The following is a 22,969-nucleotide window of genomic DNA, read 5'->3' on the forward strand; positions in this document are numbered from 1 at the left end:
TTTACCATGAAACCTGCTGATACTTGCCTGGTTCTGTTACATATTTGCCAGGTTCAGAGAGGATTTGTGTAATATTCAGGGTTATATAAACAATATCTAAACTTAGGCTTTCAACAGCATTTGGCTTTTAGCTTGTATATACCAAAATCAAAAAACTTAACCCACAGGAAACAACATTAGAAAGTTTGAGATAAATCCTTTTGAACCAAACCCATTGAGCTCTGCATACTTCCAATTAGCACTGCCATGAGATCATAGCCCATTTCCTGCTATTTCAGAGCTAAAAGTGCGCAATTAGCCTACCCATTAACACATGCCCAATTTTGTGTGCAAATCCCTAGTGAGGGGCCTGTATAGGTATTTGCATGAACAAATAGCCAATGAGTTTCCTAGTAGGTCATGTTCATGAATAAGTACATGATTTGTCTGTGTACACTGGATGTTTGTGAGCATGTTAAATACATGCAAATATTACTCCTGAGGGCATTCTGAGCCAAATAATTAAAAATTCTGCCCCCCAAAATAAAAATTCTGCACACAATATTTTAAAATTCTGCAAATTTTATTTGTCACATAAATGTGGGAGACTCCAGCATGGCATTGGGGAGCACAGGCCACTGGCTGCACAGAGATGGGAGATCACTGTGCAGCTCCCCCTGGGACACAGACTTAGTGGTGAGTTCTGAATTCTGAGGGGGGTTCTGAGTTTGGGGGGCTCAGCTCAACAGGAGGGGCTGGGTATGAGGGCATCTGGATGCATAGGGGTTGGGTGGATGGGGGAGCAGCTCCCTGTACAATGATCCCTCCCCCGCAGCTGAGGAGCGATGGGTGCGGGAAGCATAGGGTGGGGCAGTTTGCAGAGCTTCCTGCAGTGGGAGGAGAAATCTGGGGGTGGGTGTGACCTGGCCCTGGATGCCATGGAAGGGAAGAGGAAGTCCCATCCTCCCCAGCCCAGCTGGGACTCGCAGCTGAGCCCAGCGCAGGAAAGGAGCCACCAGTCAGGTCTTTCCCTGCCCCACAGTGATTTACCTTTCTGCTGGCTGCTCTGGGCACCCAAAACATACTGCTTGGGAGGGTCGTATGACTGCTCTTGTGGCTTCCCTTTGCTTCCCTGTCACAAAGTCATTTTTCTGCAGGGAAGTAAAGAAATCTGCAGGGGACATAAATTCTGCACATGCACAGTGGTGCAGAATTCCCCTAGGAGTAATTAAATACATGAGTGCAGTTGCTCACATCTAACTTTGAAAAGATTGCCCCTCAGTATTCAGGTATCTTATCCAAGCCCCAAAACAAAAAAATAAAAAAAAATGCAGTGACACTTGTTCGACAGTTTGAGTAAAATAAAAGCTGATCTAAAATGGCAGCCACGAATCAATCTAGTTCACCTAAGTACTAGCCTGAGCTCTTCAATCTCTGTGTGAATGCATCTCCCCACAGCTAATCTTCCCTCCTCCCTGAAATGAAAAGGCCCTTTACCAAATGCTTACAGTTCATGAACAGTAGAGACTGCATGTTCCTGGAACACCTTCCTTCCTTCTTCCATTCTAAAGAATTCACCATTCAAGGACAACAGGGATCAGTTTAAGCTACACAGTAAAGTAAGCACTTAGGCTAAATTTAGCTATTCTTTCACATGTTTAAATCTAGTAAAATTAATACACTGTGTGGTTTATCTGAGAGAAGAGCATATGCCAGTTACAAAACAATTCCATAAATGTTTAGCTCCACTGTGGGAAGCAGAAGTAGAACTAATGTAATCAAAGTAGCAGAAGAATTCCCAATATGCAGTAAGAAATTGACCTGCCCACCTACTTTGCTGGAACACATCTATGCCAGAAAAACAGTAATAGGATCAGTCTTGCAACTGCATAGAATTCGTTACTATTTGTCATTATTCTTTTCTTCCAGTTTAGAATGTGGTTATTACAGTGCTGCATTCTACAACATGAATGTAGATAGGAAAGGACCGAGATTCACCTACGGGTACTCTGAAATCCCAGCAAAATATATTATTGCAAATTTTGGTCCGGAATTTCAAATAGGGGTGTGCATGTGTTTAAGTGCATTTTTATCTATACAGTCAAAAAGCCCACCCACAATAAGTACCACACAGAGCCCAGATTCTGTCCTATGCTATCAGCTTAGGGAAGGGGAGAGGAGGAAAGGGGAAGGGAGAAGCATCCAGATACTGATTATGACTCCCTGACACTCTGGACCAATCTGTGATAATCTAATTATCAGAGGGAGGAATCCAAATAATGTGCTATGTCAATACGGAACATATGCTACCCTACTCCATTAGGATTTTGGGTCATTACACACATCGAGTAGTAGAATGGCATTTTTCCCCAACCAGCATCTTTTTGATAATCTGGCAAAGAGAGAACTTTTATTCACAACATCATCTACTTTGCCTGGGATTGATAGCAGTACAATACCACTCCAGTTCAAGCACAAAGATCATCCTTTTGTTGGCAATGCCACAATGGTAGCATTTTTCCAGTCTTGTGGTACTTTTCTTTCATCCATACTTCATTACAGAGTTTTGTTAGTTGCTCCATCAGAATATTGCCTCCTGCCTTTAGTATCCCTGCTTGAATTCTGTCAACCACAGGAGCATTCCTTATCTGAGGCATTTGATGGCTGTTTTAATTTTACTGAGTGTTACTGGTCCCTTCTTATAATTGGCATTTCTCTCTAATCTGTGAATGATCATTGGCTCGAGACAGTTTAATGTGGAAGAGAAATACTCTCTTCATCATCTGGCTTGTTCTTCATAAGTTTTCAACATCCACCCATGAGAATCCCTGATGGGCATTATCTGTGATGGTCTGATACTTCATGAGAGGTTTTTCACTACTCTACAAAACTACTTGAAGTCTCCCCCTGCACTGCTTCTTCTGCCTCTGCAGTCCTCTCTTGGATCTAGGTATTTCTATCTTTCTATCTTTATTTCTTTGTCCTTTTCTCTGTATCTTGCATCTGCCTCTAAGAATTCTGCCTATGTCTTGTACTGTTCCTTTTCTGTCTTCACAGCTTTCCTCTAGTCAATCGCTCCCCATATTCCACATATATACCATGCATCTTTCTTCCACCCTCTTCGATGGCCCACTACTTCCTCTGCTTTGTTAACTACCATATTCTTTTAGTTAGACCATGTATCTTTCAGACTTTCACCAGCCTGGTCCTGTGAAACACTGGAATCTGATCTACGTTTCTTTGTCCCTGAACATCTTTATTGCGAGAACAATTTTTGTCTGTCTTTGTGATTTTTTTAATTTCAGTTGTAACGTTGTCACTAAAAGATAACATTCTGAGCCAACATCATCATCTCTGTTAATGCTGACAGCCCTCAGAGAAGATTCCCATCTGCTAGATATACGCACATGGTCTATCTGGTTGACAGTCACATTGTCTGGTGATGTCTATGTGAGTTTATGAATCCTCTTGTGCTGGAAGAGCCTGCCTCCTGTCTTTAGGGTGTTTGTGCCAAAGAGAATCAAGAGCCATTCATCATTATCAGTTCAGATGCCTTCTGTTGCTGTGCCAGTGACTCTTTCCCAGCTAGTAGAGTTGTTGCTGACCTGTGCAATGAAGTTGCCTACACTGAAAAAAGCTATTGCTTGGCAAAAACCAATCTTAATCCTCTTTATTGACTTTAAGAAAGTGTTAAATAGTATCCACAGAGAGAATTTGTGGAATATTGCTAAAATCTATGGGATGCCAGAGAAACTGATCAACATAATAAGGAGTTTATGATGGAAGTGGATGGGTGGTATGATCGGATACAGATCTGGGGGAGTGGTTCGATATTGTGACTGGAGTTAGACAAGGGTGCATGTGATCACCAATCAGCTTTGCATTACCAACAGGCTGGGTGATGAAGCAGGTGTGAAATGGATTAGTGGAGATGAGTTATGAGACCTTGACTTTGCTGATGACATTGCTTAAATATGATGGAGAACAAAATGATTAGCCTTATATTAGAGGTAGATCAGGAAAGAGCAAAAATTGGACTGAAAATAAATGCAGACTAACCCAAGATTATGAAGATAGGAAATGGGACAACAGATGCATATGAATGTATGTGGATGGAAAAGAAACTGAAAAAGTTGAAGAGTTCCATTATCTGGGGAACGTGATGACATTTGGAAATGGCTGTGATGAAGATATCCATATGAGATTAGGAAAAGCAAACTACTTTCGGGATAATGAACAATATAGGGTCAAACAGAGATCTCCACACCAAACTAAAGGTCAGATTATACCATGCAATTGTACTGAGCATGCTACTGTATGGAGCAGAAACTTGGACAATTAGAGTGCTAACAAAAAGAGATTGTAGGCTGCCATCACAGATGGTTGAGGAAGATACTATACTTTCATGGAAAGACAAAACAAATGACAGAAGGACATTTTAGAAAATATTATCAAAGAAAAGGTTCAGATGGCTGGGACATGTACACTGTATGGAAGATATGCTAAGCAAGCATTGAACTGGGTGCCCAAGGAAGGAGAGAGAACATGAGGAAAGCCACGGAAGAACGGGAAGAAGGCACTGATAGTGGATTTTGAAGGCACTGGCATTACCTGGGAGGAATTAGCAGGCGACTGTAATCAACAGAGGAACAGGACTGCCTGATGTGTCAGCAGCACAGGAAGGTGTAAGGTACGGTCTAAGAGTAGTAGCAGCTATCTCGTTTGATTTCAGTAGGACTACTTGTGAAGTAAGATAAGAGTCAATAATAGCTGTGTCAGAACATTATTGTGTCCATTAAAGAAAGATCCTAGACCTAGCAGAAATTCAGGCAGCTGAGATTTGGGCAAAGGAGTTACAGCAAAATGAAACATTTTACAATGTTGTATCATTCTGTCTTCACTCCATACAAGCAATACCTATTCATTATTGAGACCAGTTTTTGGTGCACAGGTTGAAATTCATCCTTAATTTATCCTGTTTTACTAAGCTAGTGAAGCCGGTATGGTCTGCAAGGTCATCCCACCACCCTGAGACCTGTAACAAAGGCTCAAGGCAACATCTTCAATTCCTAGATAAGGTGAGCTGGACTAACTTAATGCATAAATTCTGAATTCCTCGGCTTAAGAGAACACACACATATTATTGTCTTTCAAGCGTCTTTAATACTGTTCTTATCTAGTTTTGTTTTGTTTTCAATCATAAAATGTTAATAAAAAACCCCTTCAGAATTCATATAATTTTTAAAATATGTATTGTATTCCATCTGACAAGACACAGAGGTTCCAAAGGACATTTTAAAAGACATTTCATTGTATAACTATATAGTAAGGCTATATATATATATAGAGAGAGAGAGACATAGACAGACACACACACACACACAGAATTTACCCAATAGACCATGACAGCTCATCTAAAGGTGCTAAGACCTATCATTTCAAACACATATTTAGGGACTTCTTAAAATGCGTATTATTTACTTGACAGACCATGAACTATTGTGCAATTCTGGATTAGGAACTTTATAAGAAACTGATTTTTAGCTCGATATGTTCTGATGGCCAAGCATTTTCTTTTCCATTTTGTAATGGGAACAAAGATGTACCCATAGCTAAAACAACAGCATCAAGCTGCATCATACCAAACATACTCTATCAGTCTTTCATTCTCATCCGATCAAAGAAGGAAACTTTTCAAGAGGCGAGTGTAAAGTGTCTTTTTCATTACAATGGTACAATATGCTGGTCAATAAGGGATCAGGATGGGGAGGGGAACGACCCAAAACTATGGAAATCCCAAATGAAGAAAAAGATGCCATTATTCTAAAGAGCCAGGTGAACAATTCGGTATGGACAACGACCCAGACAGTTAGATGATTTTCTGATCCTCTGTTCTCTGCAAAAATTATCTTGAAATCTTGAGCTGGTCAGGCTAGAAATCCAGTCGAAATAGAATATTTTCAGCAATCCTATCACAGTGCTGGCCAGAAACAAGAAATGCAGAGGGGTTCAAAAATAAAAATAGAGAAGCTGGGAGGGCATTATCCAAACATTCTGATTTAAAGTTTGATCTGACACAGGTTCCAAAAAAACCCAGAACCTATTTGCCTATTCCAAGGTACAGACCAAAATTCAGATGGCTGTTCAGATGTCAAACACCCCCAAAGCATAGGGCTACTCAGATGCAGCGCTTAGGATGCAGCCTGGTTTTTAATAGTAATTCTGGGTTTTTTCCCATTTCAGCTAGGACATGCTTTACCCAGTCTGTTCAGAAGAACGCCTAGAGAGAAACAATCTAGGTAGCTTTTCATAGCAGCTTAATTAGTTTTATTTGTGAACATGTTGGTGAATGTATCTGACACTTTCTCTTCATGTAATGTTTCCTCCTCTGCCTGCTGAACTTGCTCAGGAGTTGAAATTTAATGATTGATGAGATGATTAAATGATGACTAGATGGATAAAGCCTGAAAGATAAAAAGCCTCATAAGAGATATAAAGCTGTGAAGAAGCTTCCCCCTTTTTAACTGACACATAAATTTCAGGAACAGGATTACGAGATTTCATTTCAAGCAAATTTGTATTGAGAGAGTATTTCAGAAGTGCAAGTACTAGGTACTGACCTGTTCTGAGCTGATATGGCCCATTCTGCAAAGATGTATCTAAAGAGGTTCTTTAAAAGCAAATAGATAAAGGGTGATAGTAGCAGTCATGAGGAATGCAGAAATCTGGTGTTTAGTTTTCTAGATAATGTAAGCACCTGCTGTATCTAGCCATCTGAACATGGTTGAATAACTTTGGCTAGTCTTTGTGATAGTTGGGTTTGCTCACCCATCCCCTGGGTGAAGCTTTCAGCACTGCGCCTAGCAGCAGACTGGAGCTACAGGGGGATTTCTGATCAGTGCCTATCTATTGTAGCTCTGCCTTAATTATTTTCAGTCCAGGTGACAGCCGGCCACACTCCCCCGCCCCCCACGTTTAACAACGAATTGGGGGTGATTTGGAAGAAGACTGCTCCTGATTATCACTACAAAAGGTTTTCTTTCCCCCCTGCCCCCCGCTCTCCTGCTGGTAATAGCTCATCTTAAGTGATCACTCTCCTTACATTGTGTATGATAAACACCCATTTTTTCATGTTCTGTGTCTATATATATCTCCTCACTGTATTTTCCACTGCATGCATCCGATGAAGTGAGCTGTAGCTCACGAAAGCTTATGCTCAAATAAATTGGTTAGTCTCTAAGGTGCCACTAGTACTCCTTTTCTTTTTTCAGTAAAATCAGCAATCCAGACAACGTATAGATCATGGTATGAGAGGAAGGGATTAACAGAAGATGTGGTTCATCTTTTTTTCAGGATCTTTTAAAACATGACAGTTTTAAAATATATTTTGTTTATATAGTGTAGGCAAGATAGGATTGCTAGGAGTGGAAGGCAAGTGAAAAATGGGAAAGTTTGGGAGGAGCTAGAAAGGAGGATTTGATGCATCTATTTGTAGACACAGCATATATCATATCGTACACAACGTCTTAGACTACAAATCATAGTACCACCACTGCCTGCTTCCTTCCATCTTGTCCACAAATTAAGTTTCACAAGGACTTTTCATAAAGTGGATAAAAAGCTGGGGGTTAGGAGATAAGGATTATCTAAGCATAAATGGTTCTGATTCATCAATGGATTACTCCAGTTTTAAATCAATATAACTTTATTTCAGCAGAGCTACACCACAATAAAACTGGAATAAAAGAGTTAGGCCTATGATAGCCTATTGTTCACCTAGTATAAAGTAACCTTAGGGCTACAGAGAAAGATCAGTACATGATGCCCAGAGTTTAAACAATGTGTTTTTGTTTTAACAGAAAGCACTACCATTAAACTTCCTCAATACTGTACCACACGAATTTCCGCTACAACAGTATTTATTCTCCAAACTGTAAACTGCCATCTTATTTCAGTCATTAGTTGTGTCTGTTTTCCTTCCTTCTGAGCCTGCCAAAGTAACAAAATATAACACATGCAGCACAGTTTTGGTGAAAATATTTGAAACAAATATATTCATTAAATAATTACTTCTGAATTCAGAGGACAGACATTATGAATATATGATTAGGTTTGTAATCAGGTTTACAAATATGCCTCTTGCTCTAATTATTGTTTTTTATCTCCAATGCACTGATGAACTGTAAACCGGCTGTATTCCCCTCCTCCCCCCATTCATTAGAACAAAAATAGTTCTTTTGTCAAATCTGTTAAAGTACATATATACAGCAGCACTGAGAAAATTTAACAGACTTGTAAATGGCCCCTTTTACCAGGCCATGAAACAGACGATGACTATTATTGACTTTAACCAGTGTCAAATAAACATGGGGGTTCATGTCCCAAGGAGGACAGTCACTAGCACCAAGCAGTCTGGCAGTTTGTTCATGGTGTCAGACTAATGAGTGGTTTCTACAATCTGGCTTAGCTGCAGTCTCGCATGGGGGAGGAAAGCAAGATACAGAGAATCACTCCCCGCCCCCAAACTACTGAGATGCCTGTTGGAGACACAGCAGATGAGCTTAATTTTGGTTATATTCGGCAGTGGCTGATTGACTCTCATCACACCAGATGACATCAAATTAAGTAAATTCATTTCTATGGATAGTTCTGAGCAGCGAGATTAATTAGCCTGGCACCAAAAGGGAGACTTGCCTGAAGGTAAGGAAGGATTCTCAAGCTCTTGAAATAAAACAACACATATCCTGGCCATTCTCAGCTTCTACAGGCCTGAGCTTTACCTTACTTCCATTGATTTCAGACGAGTGCAATGCCATTGAGTTCAGCAGAGCTCCTCCTGATTTACGCAGATGCAAGGGGAGCAGAGTCCATCCCACTGGATTTTTGTCCTTTGATTAAGTCGAAAACATTTTTCTTTTTTAAGAAAGCAAAATTTCTCAGGTAATGCATGAGCTATTTGGAAGTGAAATTGAATAATCTCTTTGTATCTGATTGCGGAAAACAGATTTCCACAGTAAAAAACGGTTTTATGGAAAAACAAGTGCTTACCTTGTCACAATTTAAGACACACACACACACACACACACACACACAGAGTAAATATAATGTCTAAGCACATCTTTGTATTCCTCCCTATTGTTCAGAGGTATGTGATTAAAATTGTATTGTTCTTATCTAATGTGAATCTTAAGCCTGGTCTTTGCCTTATCACACCTGGAAAATAGAAGGATTAATTTAAATGACAGACATCACTCTGAGTTAATACAGTAAAGTAGCCATATAATATAAAAAAACAAACAGGGGAGCGATATATAATGCTATGAACAACCACAGTTAATAGAAGTCCTGAAGCTGTCAACAAATTAACTGATTTCAATAGTCTTACCTGTTACACTATTAGTAAAAGTCCAGTCCTTGGCTGTTTACCATATGAAGCTCTTGGCCACTGGGTGAAGTCAAAATAGAGTATTTGATCATAATAATCCCATCCTGTCATGGACAACAGCATCTCTCACGGCACCACACTTAAACTGCTCGAAATGAACCTGTAACACAGATATTCTTTTATTTTAATTGAAAAATAGTCAACCATGTCCAAGGACCAGAGGGCATCACTACTTAATCAATAAGTGCTTCATAAAGGACTGTGTGCAAACCCATAAATGGCACTTGATAAACATTAAGGCCAGAGACTGTGAAGCTTATGCTCCACAGAAATTGTTTTTGCTGAATATGTGTTGCTATACCATGTAGTTATCGATCTATTAAAACTGTCAGGCTTAATAATATATTTATCTTTAAAAAGTTACAGCTGTCCACCGCGACTCTGCTGCAAACACAGCTGTGGGTCCCTTCTCAGAGAGGGTCCCGTTCAACACTCTTTCCCCAGGCAAAGCTCCCATCTGAAGCCAAAGGGAATTTTATCTGAGAAAGGAGTGATGAGTCGAACTCAGTAATATTTGGGTGTTCCATGGTGGGCTTCCCAGGTGATAAACAGTACAAGACTGAATATAAACCAATATCAGGCATGTATACTTTTTGAACTATAACCTACATATAGGGGGGAAAAAAAGTACATCTAAAGGCAAAATACTCAGGGCCAGATGTTCAAGTGGTATTAACCAAACACAGAATCAATGGAGCTATGCTGATTTACATCAGCAGAGGTTTTGGCTCTCAACATTTATGAAATGTTAAGATTGCATCATATTTTAAAGTCAAAAAAGTAAACGTTTCAGCTTCCTACAGCAACATCTACTCACTCCTGTGACACATTCTGTAAGCTGTGTGGTAGACATTTAACAAGAAAAGCCAGAATTGAAACTGTACCAGGTGTATTTACTTTGCCTTGGGTGTTCTCTATTTTGCCCCAGGTTTTTATCAGTGGAAGCCAGGCTGTGGCTCCCAGCAGCAGTAAAACTGCCTGGAGAATTTGGCTGCAATGCTCCTATTTTTGTGCAACTTCCACTTGACTGGACAGTTCAGATCTCACTGGCAATGTCCACAGAGTAGCCAGGGAATGTTAGGGCCAAGGCACCCGAAAGAGGCAGTGATTCCTTTGAGGCCCTTCAGCTTTGCCATTGAGTTTAATGCACACAGTATCAGCCCCTCATACGCCAAAAGAAATCAGCCACAGAACTAAATTTTAACAATAGAAAGAGACACTTCTGCATCTAGGATTATAACTCTTATTGAGCCTCTGCTGGAATTTAAAGCTGATTTTGTCATTGTCTATGGACACTCTGGGAAGCTGGCAGTGCATTCACCACCTGCTCCCTACCCCTGGAGGTGAATGTCATCTTCTTGAATATTGCTTATATTCTATTATACAGGGCAAATGTATGTGTGTATGGGGGAGAGGTCCCCCCCCCGCACATTATATTCCAAAAAAACAAACAGATTTTTCCTCTAACTTTTAAATCATTCACCATTGGGAAGACACTAAGTATAACACATTTCTGCTGAAAAAGATAAAGGTTACACAGCTACAAATGAGCTAAAACACAACATAACAGAAACCTAGAGTGAACGTTAGTGTAACCAAGATAACCAAAAAGGTATTTACAAACAAAGGACAGGGCAAAAAAGAAACCCATGTAATAAAAATGAAAGTAAACAAAAAAACCCCACAAAACATACTTTGCCCAATGTTAAGCAGATGGTTGGTTGCATCTGATGCACGATGCACCACCAACAAAAAACAGTGGTAGATTTATTGCAGGCTTCTGGATGATTTTAGCTGAGAAGGCAGCAGTGTGCAGAGATCAAACATAGGTACTTGGATGCACCCATATTAATAATGATCAAGACTAATAGCTCTGTTCTGATCTCCTGTACTCAAGGTCAGATGAATACCTGTATTGTAAACACAGCTGGGGACTGATCCTGCACCAAGATTTTAGTGGGAATTTTGCCACTGAGTTTACTATGCACAGGATCAGCCACTAATGTGCATAAAGGATCAGAAGTGGAAGGAAATTTTAACAAAACACAGAACGAGACACCTTGGTGCATCTAAGATTACCGCTCATAATGTTCCCTAGCTATAAATGTACTACATGGGGCCTTTTCTGTAGCTAGCTATCCCGTGGTGACATTTCCACAGTGGTAGCAAGAAGGAATTAGTTAGGAATGTAACATCACACACACACACTACTCAGCATGAACAAATATGTAGCCATTTATCAATGAGTAGATCTCTCAAAAATAAAAAGGAAAACATGGTTTAATTCAATTATTGTTTGTACAGTGTGGTCTATGGATTTTCACCAGAATTGCTCAATAGCACAGGAACATGAACAGAGAAAACTGATGCAAAGGGGGAGCAATGATTGCTGATTGATGTGATGGACTAAACAGTGGGAAGTGTGGGGCAAATGAGCCAAGAGCAGAGGAGGGGATGGTATTGAACAAAGACTCCAGTGATCTGGCAGAACAAAGATGCACCAGTGCAGGTAGGTAAGAGGGATAGAGAAATCTGAGCTGCTGGACCATGACCGGAGGTCAGTAAAGAAATGTTTGATAGAGTAGGAAGATGGGGAAAGTGAGTGATAGTAAAGGACAGTAAAGTGGTAAGAAATGTAACAGGTTTACTTCAACATATTTCCTCAAGAAACAAAGTAAAGAAAAAACAGAGAGTCTACTGTCCATTATGTGCATGATGTTAGGTGTTTGTGTAGTGCACCCAGTGTTTCTATGCAATGCATTGCCAATCATGGAACAAAAATTGTGTGTTAGTATTCCAGTCACTGACACAAATTGATTATGATTATGAGACTCTGTTTAGTTTTCCAGAAAAAGGAAAAAAGCACAGGATCGAAGCTGGTTAGTACCCATTTACCTGCCATGGATTTTAGACTTGGTCCCAATGCCAAAGGTTTTGACCAGGAATGTTTTAAAAACAAGGTTCAGATCACTGCAAATGCTAGAGACAAATCAATTGTTTTATTCTTAGGATTTGATTTTGCTTGTCATCTAAGAGCTGCTCTACTGGACAGATTTGAGCTCACAACCTTTATTCTTTTTGTTAATTACATAAAATGGTCCAAAGACTGAAGCAGCTACAGCTTTCCTTCACCTCACATTGCCTTGGGGCAGATCAATGTAATCTGTTTTACAACAATATATTATTTTACTTCAGTAAAAAGGAAACTTGACTGGTCTCTCCACTCTGCCTGTACTGCTTTTAATGAAACTGTATTAGCAATGATTTTCCAAGGCACAAGCATTCGACAAAGCTGGTTTTAAAATAAGGTAGTACAACTAGGAAAGACCGAACGTGGCACTACACCTAAAATCCCCTCCTGTGCCCCCATTAAACTAAACGGGCTCAATATCTAACTTCCAGCATTTCTTCCACTTATTCACACCTCCTGTTATTTCCATCCCACTTTCTGAGAAGAAAGTACTGACAATAGAATTGAAAATATAAGCTAAGGGCTGCGTGGTACCTTTAAAAGCACAGCGCCACAGTACAGGGACACAGGGAGCTTGCAAAGGCACTGGGCCTGAAGCAGATGCAGCGGGCCTGAATCTCCATAGCCCCGCGCCTTGCATAGGCACTTCCACCTGTGCAAAGCAGGAGCATCGTGCTACTGGGTAAGAGCAGTGGCATTATGCACCTACTGTGCACAGGTGGAGAGGGTTGCACAAGGTTTAGTGCAATGCGGAATCCAGGCCAACATTGTCCGGAGCTTTGTGGCAGCACAGGCAAGAGCAGTTCCCAATCACATCCCTTCCCAAGGTGCAGCATGCCCTTTCCCCACGCAGCGCCCATTCTGCGGGCTGACAGAGGGCAGGCAGAGCTGTGGCCTGGTCTCTCCCTTCCTTGGAGGAGGTTAGCGCTACTGATGGCCTAAGCTGTCAAGGTTCCTCCCCCACTCTGAACTCTAGGGTACAGATGTGGGGACCTGCATGAAAAACCTCCTAAGCTTATCTTTACCAGCTTAGGTCAAAACTTCCCCAAGGTACAAAATATTACACCCGTTATCCTTGGAATGGCCGCTACCACCACCAAACTAATACTGGTTACTGGGGAAGAGCTGTTTGGACGCGTCCTTCCCCCCAAAATACTTCCCAAAACCTTGCACCCCACTTCCTGGACAAGGTTTGGTAAAAAGCCTCACCAATTTGCCTAGGTGACTACAGACCCAGACCCTTGGATCTTAAGGGCAATGAACAATCCTCCCAACACTTGCACCCCCCCTTTCCTGGGAAATGTTGGATAAAAAGCCTCACCAATTTGCATAGGTGACCACAGACCCAAACCCTTGGATCTGAGAACAATGAAAAAGCATTCAGTTTTTACAAGAAGACTTTTAATAAAAAATAGAAGTAAATAGAAATAAAGAAATCCCCCCTGTAAAATCAGGATGGTAGATATCTTACAGGGTAATTAGATTCAAAAACATAGAGAACCCCTCTAGGCAAAACCTTAAGTTACAAAAAAGATGCACAGACAGAAATAGTTATTCTATTCAGCACAATTCTTTTCTCAGCCATTTAAAGAAATCATAATCTAACACATACCTAGCTAGATTACTTACTAAAAGTTCTAAGACTCCATTCCTGTTCTGTCCCTGGCAAAGACCAGCATACAGACAGACACAGATCCTTTGTTTCTCTCCCTCCTCCCAGCTTTTGAAAGTATCTTGTCTCCTCATTGGTCATTTTGGTCAGGTGCCAGCGAGGTTACCTTTAGCTTCTTAACCCTTTACAGGTGAGAGGAGCTTTCCCCTGGCCAGGAGGGATTTCAAAGGGGTTTACCCCCCTTTATATTTATGACATAAGCCTTTTGCCGATCTTGCCCTGTTTACATGCAAGGAGGAGGACTGCGTCTGGCTCTTGGCAAGGGCACAAATGCGGGAGAAGTTCCTTGCCCCCTCCCTTATTTATCCAGTTTATTATGGCAGAGCGTAGGAGCTAACCCAGAACAGGGCCCCATTGTGCCAGGCACTGTACAGACACAGAAGGAGAGACCATCCCAAAGAGCTTACAATGTAAATAGACAAGACAGGCAACACGATGGGAGAAAGGAATAATACGGACACGCAGAGCGAACTGTGCAATGATGGTAAAGGTCTTGTGAGATGGGACAGCTTTTTGGTTTGGCTTGGTTATTTAAATCCTTTTGGTGGGAGAGGATTAGCGAGATGGAAAGGCAAGGGAAGAGAGGGGGCTGAAGCCCAATAGCCGATCAGCATAGGGGAGAGAATGACCAGAGCTAACACTGCAGAAAGCAGTCTGATGGCTTTGGTTTAACTACCTTCTGCAGCCAGCTGCAGTACCCGGCCAAACACAACCTGAACCACAGCAGATTTTGTAGTGTTTGCAACATGCATTCGGCCATGGATCACGACACACAGTCACCCGTAGTGGTCCTGGCCTGTACACGCACACACATACTCCCGGCAGCAGAACAGTAGGGACAATAGCCATGCAAGCTTCTTGCAACTCAGCCCTGTCCTGAAAGGACCACCTGTAGGAATGACAGGACCCAGCACCTCTTCAGTCTTTGCAGTCTCTGACCTGATGCTGACTGCCCACAAAGGTGCCAACGAGATTCAAATGTGGTGGTAGGTTTTTGTGTTGGGGACGCGGGTCTGTTGGGAAGTGGACTGAGGACACTGAACAGTCATGGAAAGAACACCCTCCCCACTACCTGGGCCACCTCTGTTGAGCAGCCACTAGTAGTGGTGGAGGGAATGTTTCATGTCATGCAGCTGCATAATGGAGGCTGGGGTTACCAGACCCCCCAGAAGACCCACCGTGGAGTGGGAGAGAGGGGAAAGGACCCCTTAAATGGTCTTTGAAGATGTCTGGTGAGGGGAAAGGGTTAGCCAGCAACACCACCCCCCCCCCCCCAGGACAGCAGGGCCATACAATTAGCACCAAAGTGTTTCACTTGGTTTGGGTTTCCCTGGGAAGACTTTCCACAGCCCTTCTCATGTGCCCTTCAGGCTTCTACTTAAGCCCAAGGAGAAGCCTCACGAGCTCAGCTGTCAGCTGGGACACTTACAGCCTGGACAACCCCAAGCACTGAACAGTCATGATTCAAACCCCCAAATCGGGTGATTTTTAAAAAATAATAAATGTGGGGTTCTTTTTATTTGCCTTCTGGTTTCTGAGCCTTTAGAGTTCATGTTTTCAAATTTTCCTACACAGCCATAAGGGCTAGAAACTTACTTTATGCTCCGATTCTCACACATTCCTCCTGATTCCAGGAGCTGGGGCTTTACCAAACAGAATGTACAATCATGAGAGTTGACAACACTGCACTGATGTTCTGCTTTCAGGCCTCTTGCAACAAGAGAGCAAAACAGTAACAACAAAATCCACCCCTGAATAGGTCACTTATGTTCCGTCCAGTAGGAGGGATGGAATAGATGCAACCGAGGCAGCTTGCTATAGTGGACTGAGATGACTGGTTCATTTCAGCACCTCCATAAACAAAAACAAACAAAATATATAAATCTAAGGCAAAACCTCTGAGCTCATTTTTAACCAAAGTTTAATTACAACATTAAGACCAATAATAGACACACACCGTTATTTTATGATCAAAATCTAAAAAGCCTACCTTAAACCTTGATGTGTAAAGCCCTCTGGATGATAAATGTTTCTTTTGAAACACAACTTGTCCAGTAAAGCTTGTAAAATTAATTTAGTGCAGGACAGGCAGTTCTGTAAACTGAAATCCTTTATTGAGCCATAGATCAGATACAGCATCAGCTGCGGTAATACAAGCTTCTTCACCCTGCCCAGCAATGCACTTCAATCCTGACTTGGAAGAGCTACCTCTGAGAGATGAAAGTGTAAATTCATTCAGTCCCTGGGTCTTTCTTCTGAGTCTGCCAGCTAAAGGATCCATTGTGATATGGTAGACACCTGTTTATTAGGAACTACACTTCAACTCCCAGTGCATTTCATATAAAAAGAGCTAGCACCTTTTAGGTAGCAAGAAATGTGTTTAAGGCAACAATTTTTGTGGAGCAGATAACAATATTTTGTACTTCCTTTGTAGCACTGGTTAACCAGCAAACACTATTCCCACATAAACGCTGACATCACAGATGACAGAAGAATGATTCACCAGCATCCTTTAATCTTATGGGTCAAAACCTCTCCTTTTGGGGGACAAACGGGAATATAAAAGCTGAACTTTTATTGATTAATCAATGCTTGAGTCATTTAAAAGTAGAATTAGCAAAACACTGGAGAATGTACTATTAGGAAAAATCTTGCATTTGCAGAGGGATGAAAAGATGTCTTGAAAGGTCTTATCATTCTCTAACTTCTACAATTCTCATATGCGTAAAAAAAGTGAAGCTACATTTTGTTCATACTGCAGTATGCAAAAGATTGAGATAGACAGGAAGAATTAGTAAGGATCGCACAGACCAGATCTTAAGCTGGTGTAATTCAGGAATGGCTTCAGTGGGGAGCTATGCTGATTTTACGCCAACTGAGCATCTGGCCTCACAAGGTCTCAAATTTAAAACGCTGTGGAAATGTGCAAGTTTCTGTTCCCTTTTGGTTGGAAAAAACAGACAAACTTATTTTATTTTGCAAAAGTTAAAACCAATGCGTTGCCAGTTTTAGAATGTTCCACTTGAATTTTTTCTTCATTTTTTTAAAATCAATTCACAAAACCTCAGACCTTCCATATCCACTTTTCTGGAAGTATAAAGTTACCTGCCATCCCTGAAAAAAAGAGGGACTCATAACCAGATGACTATACTGCTATTCTATAATAAAATCATGGGTTTAGTAATAGTATAAATGGCATGTGGGTGTTGCAGGCCCCAATGCTTCATTACTAATTACACAGTTTCTACGAATCATCCATGACATTCTTTTTATGTTCATCTCATTAAAGAATCTCTGTAGGAACCCTCTTAGCTCAGTGTAAAAACAGTTGGTGTAATCCTGTCAACAGCTGGTAACGTATTGGTTGGCACACACACACACCCAAAAATAATTCCCCAACTTCAGAACCTGGCTCCTGACCTTCTGGCTAGGAGATAAGTGCTGATCCAAGAGGCAGGCCTTCTGAATCTGGTCAAACAAATGAGATTTGTCCATTGCACTGTGACAGATTCCAAAGATTAATCTTTGTTATGATTCCAAATGCAAGCAGGCCCACTCCCAAGCCTCGTGGACTAGAAATGTCCCCATAGTACATGGTTTGATAAGGGCCTAAATAATCCCCTGCAATTCCCAGAGCTGGGATCATAAAGCAAGTCTTTTTTATAGCTAGCAAAATCAATAATAAATTCTGAACCATTATTTGCATGCCAATAAAATATATATTGGAGATAGAGATTGATTTTTCAGAACAGTGAAACTTTTTTTTTAGTTTTACAAGTTTTTGTTTTTTTATAAATATATAATATTTATTTAAATAGAATGAAACAGCCTTGACCTAAATGGCTTGAGCTGCATTAAATTTGTACCTAGAAAAGCAAATCTGAATCTCAGTCTCTGAAATCCTTCAAAAGAATACTCCAAGAAGCCATACACTTGGAATTTAAGTACTAGAGAACTAAGCAAAACATGCCCATTTGAATCAACTGAATTAAAAATATACACAGAACAAGCAGAGCATGGATCACAGCAGGGCACCTCACTTTAGGAGGCAGAAAAAACCTAACAAGTGGGATAATGGGAAAAAAACATGTGGAAACCTTTACTTGGAAAAAAAGGAAATGCTCCCTCTTAGAATGCAATTCTGCTCTGAAAAATTACTAAAAATGCAGTTTTAGAATTGGGTGTATAGGGTGTGTGTGTTTCTAACGGCCTGTAAACTCAGTCTGGATTCTGAGAGTCAAGCTGGGTTTTTTAGAGCTGCTGCCTCATCACCAGGAATAAAAGTTCTGTAGGCCAGATGAAGCCCTCAGTAACACCCGCAGCAGCTGTTTTAATTTCAAAAGGTATCACTCACTGGAATTTAATTCTGTCAAAATGCTCAGCAATCAACTCTTTTTTTATGGCAGGTTTCAGAGTAACAGCCGTGTTAGTCTGTCTTTGCAAAAAGAACAGGAGTACTTGTGGCACCTTAGAGACTAACCAATTTATTTGAGCATGAGCTTTCGTGAGCTACAGCTCACTTCATCGGATGCATACTGGCACTGTCTTCTCAAAGGTCTTAAGCATTCAGTTCTAAAGCAGCAAGGATGGCTCAGATCCTACAGGTAAGGTAGGATCTGATCTTGAAAAGTGTTGAGTACTCACAACATCCACTCAATGGGACTTGTGGGTGTTCAGCACCTCTCAAGATTGGGCCCTTAAAGTCAGTGTCCCTTATTCTCCACTCACACTGACTTCTACCTGGCGCAAATGCATTGACTTCAGACATTGACGTGAGAGTAGAATCAAGCAGTACATCTTTAATACATCTGCCTGTATTATGATACTGCATTAAGACACTTCATTCACATCAATTTAGTTTATCCTTATCTTGAAACATTTGCTTCCACAAAAAAGACTGCCAGACACATGAAAAAAATGTCATTGTATGGTAACATACTTCACATTTCGAACTAAAGTATTTCTTACCAAGTTTCTTTCCAGCATAACTATTTATATTTACATTTTGGCACTGGTTTTGAAGAGGTGTGAAGAAATATATTGATTTATAAACCAATACGCTGCAGGATAAAGTCACATCACGGATATGGTTAGAAGTGCCATGAGTAACTCAAAAACCTGTAGAAATCTGCTTGTAGACTATCAATAGAGCAGTAACTGCACATTAGTAATGACTAAATGCTATCCTGAAGCACAAGTGACTGAAATGCTAGAGCTGAAACTGCTTATTCTTGGCAATAGAAAATAAAGGGGGCCAAATTCAGTCCTGGTGTAATTCCACTAACTTCCATGGAACTGGGTCTACATACAGCAGGACTGAATTTGGCCCAGAGCATGCAGTATTTTGCTTTCTTTTATGGGCTACTCAAATACCTGACCCTGCAAGGTACTGAACATTCTATACCACCTCTGAAAGAACTAAACAACTTCCAGAAGGTGTTCAGCAGTTTGTATGGATGGGCTCAGAGACATTAGCAATATTTACCAACTCACCATGATAGGAGATCACAATACAAAAATGAATTATTTACTGACTTTTCACAATACAGTAGACAATTAATACCCTGGTGATTATAGTTGGTTTTGGTTGTGCCACATAATAATAAGGTTGGCTGATACTTCCCAGTATAAGGCCCTGCTATCAGTTACTCATACATTTGCTAAACTTTAACGATTTGGGCTGAAATTTTCCATGCTGGGTGACTGCCTCAGGCTGAAAATTTTGAAAAGCTCCACTCAAAACATTTCAGCAGTTTCTAGGAAAAAGGCTAGGGGAAAAATACATTGTTTGCTCTTCTTAAAAAAGCCACATTAACTTTTCCCTGGAAAGCCCCTAGCTTTGAAGCAGAGATTTGAAATTTGGCAAGGAGGGAGTGGGGGAGGGCTGTGTGTCAGGGATGTGCCTTTTGCTGTTTGTGTGAAAATCCACGCACATTTGGCCAAGTTGTAAGATTTGGAATATCTTGGTTCCCACATGCTCACAGAGACTTCTTATTTCAGCAGCTAAAATCTCTGAAGATCCCATCCTCACTGAGCATGGTTCATTCCCTCATAGCTCCTAATGCTGAGTGCATCATGCATGTGCCATCCCCAGAGAGCAACCCTGCTTATTTAGCCCAGGGTTACAAAAGCAAAGCCTTGTCATTGCAGCTCCTAGCCGCTCAGGGCAGTGCTGGGGTGGGACCAGGCACGGGAACAAAGTCATCCCACTCATGCTCTGAATGACCCCCTTGTTGACTCCCAGGCAGCATGGAGGAGGAAGCTATCTGACACATGCACAGGGAAGAAGAGCCAGACTGGGAGTGGGGCAGAGGGAGGGAAGGTACGGACTGGGACAAGAAGCCTGTAGAGTTTGGGACTGGAGCAGGAGGGGAAGGAGAGAGACTGACTAGTGATTGGGCTGCAGACTGGCTAGGCAAGGAGAGTGGGACAACAGCCTCCTTCATTACACAACCATGATTCAGAGCAGGTCCATGCTGTGCCCCGAATGAGGCAGAGGTCCTGTGATCATGTAATTAAAGACTGTTCTCTTAATGTTCTTTTACCACTGTCTGCATGTAATATATATTTAAGTTAATAGTACAATAAGCATTAAGAATACAACACAAAGCATTTATCTGCAGCCATTATTTCCACTGGAATAACTGTGATATTATCATCAGTTGTAAGATTTCATGATAGATATGGGGGGAGGGATAGCTCAGTGGTTTGAGCATTGGCCTGCTAAACCCAGGGTTGTGAGTTCAATCCTTGAGGGAGCCATTTAGGGATCTGGGGCAAAAATTGGGATTGGTCCTGCTCTGAGCAGGGGGTTGGACTAGATGACCTTCTGAGGTCCCTTCCAACCCTGATATTCTATGATATGAAGTCAAGTTGTGTCAGTCCAGGAAGCAGTTAGGAGTACCGAATCCTATTTCTGAGTCACCTCATGATTTAGGGCAAGCCATTTAAATTCTATATGCCTTAGTTTCTCCATCAGCAAAGTGAGCATAACTGCAGCTCTCTTTTAGGAGTGTTTCATGAATATTTGTACAAAACTTTGGATTGAAAGGCATGGTGGAAGCACAAAGTCCAGCAGACAAGTACTATTGTGTGTCCCAAAAAGACAACACAAATTTTATTTCTTTTCACAATCTATAAAATCAATTTGCTACATTGCCCACAATGAGAAAAATCACCCAATCTAAAGTAGTTGGCTGGGTGGTCTATAAAAACTATATTCCCATAACTCTCCAACTGAAAACAATTAACAGTGTAATAATGAAGGCACTGTTCTCACAATTGCGATGGGATAATCATAGGGCTTGTTTTGCAACTGATGAAGAAAGATTCTGAATGGAAATGTAATCACTGATTTCTTATCAGACAGTTAGATGCCTAACAAGATAACATAATTACAACTGAATGGATTTATATCTTTAGCCGATATATAATCATGTCTGGTGTGACGACTACCAAGCAAAGAAGTAGGAACCTCTATGCAAGAGCAGATTTCTTGGTGCTACCACAGGAAGGTGTAAATTAAATTCCTGGGCTAGCCAATTCTCATGAGCCATATGAGTGAGGGAGAACAGGCATTGCCCAGGCTTCTCGTCAGGGTTCAATCACAAGATGTTTACAAGGTACAGCTGTGTCCTATCAGGAGTCCTGCAGGTAGGATCTGCTGAATTGTCCAATCCCCATCCTGGCCACGCCCTGTCCCAGTCAATAACCACCATTTTTTCAGTTCCCTTATTCTTCTCCACAACAAAGGTTTCTATCACTTTCTGCTACTTCCTTTGGTGGTATGTTATATTTCAATCCCTAACCCTTTATCTGTTCTTGTGGCTTTTAGATTGTAAGCTCTCCAAAATGGGGACCCTTTCTACTGTGTTTGCACAGTACCTACCATAATGGGGCCCCAAATCCTGAATGGTGCCATTGGATGCTACTGTAATAAAGAATGTAGTGCCAATCTTTAAAAAAGGGAAGAAGGAGGATCCTGGGAACTACAGGCCAGTCAGCCTCACCTCAGTCCCTGGAAAAATCATGGAGCAGGTCCTCAAAGAATCAATCCTGAAGCACTTGCATGAGAGGAAAGTGATCAGGAACAGCCAGCATGGATTCACCAAGGGAAGGTCATGCCTGACTAATCTAATCGCCTTTTATGATGAGATTACTGGTTCTGTGGATGAAGGGAAAGCAGTGGATGTATTGTTTCTTGACTTTAGCAAAGTTTTTGACACGGTCTCCCACAGTATTCTTGTCAGCAAGTTAAGGAAGTATGGGCTGGATGAATGCACTATAAGGTGGGTAGAAAGCTGGCTAGATTGTCGGGCTCAACGGGTAGTGATCAATGGCTCCATGTCTAGTTGGCAGCCGGTATCAAGTGGAGTGCCCCAACGGTCGGTCCTGGGGCCGGTTTTGTTCAATATCTTCATAAATGATCTGGAGGATGGTGTGGATTGCACTCTCAGCAAATTTGCGGATGATACTAAACTGGGAGGAGTGGTAGATACGCTGGAGGGGAGGGATAGGATACAGAAGGACCTAGACAAATTGGAGGATTGGGCCAAAAGAAATCTGATGAGGTTCAATAAGGATAAGTGCAGGGTCCTGCACTTAGGATGGAAGAATCCAATGCACCGCTACAGACTAGGGACCGAATGGCTAGGCAGCAGTTCTGCGGAAAAGGACCTAGGGGTGACAGTGGGCGAGAAGCTGGATATGAGTCAGCAGTGTGCCCTTGTTGCCAAGAAGGCCAATGGCATTTTGGGATGTATAAGTAGGGGCATAGCGAGCAGATTGAGGGACGTGATCGTTCCCCTCTATTCGACATTGGTGAGGCCTCATCTGGAGTACTGTGTCCAGTTTTGGGCCCCACACTACAAGAAGGATGTGGATAAATTGGAGAGGGTCCAGC

At 41.5% G+C, this 22,969-nt stretch overlaps 1 protein-coding gene across 3 annotated transcripts in view; it reads right to left on the reverse strand.

The window, feature by feature from the left end:
• Window positions 1-22,969, reverse strand: part of LINGO2 (leucine rich repeat and Ig domain containing 2) — a 763,677-nt gene that overhangs the window by 225,927 nt on the left and 514,781 nt on the right. For all 3 annotated transcript variants that reach the window (XM_075128833.1, XM_048851917.2, XM_075128832.1), the window contains one exon: window positions 9,365-9,524. The gene's annotated coding sequence lies outside the window, so the exon portion shown is untranslated. The remainder of the gene's footprint in view (window positions 1-9,364; window positions 9,525-22,969) is intronic.

The sequence above is a fragment of the Caretta caretta genome, chromosome 5, assembly GCF_965140235.1.
Source record: "Caretta caretta isolate rCarCar2 chromosome 5, rCarCar1.hap1, whole genome shotgun sequence".
Taxonomy (NCBI): Eukaryota; Metazoa; Chordata; order Testudines; family Cheloniidae; genus Caretta; species Caretta caretta.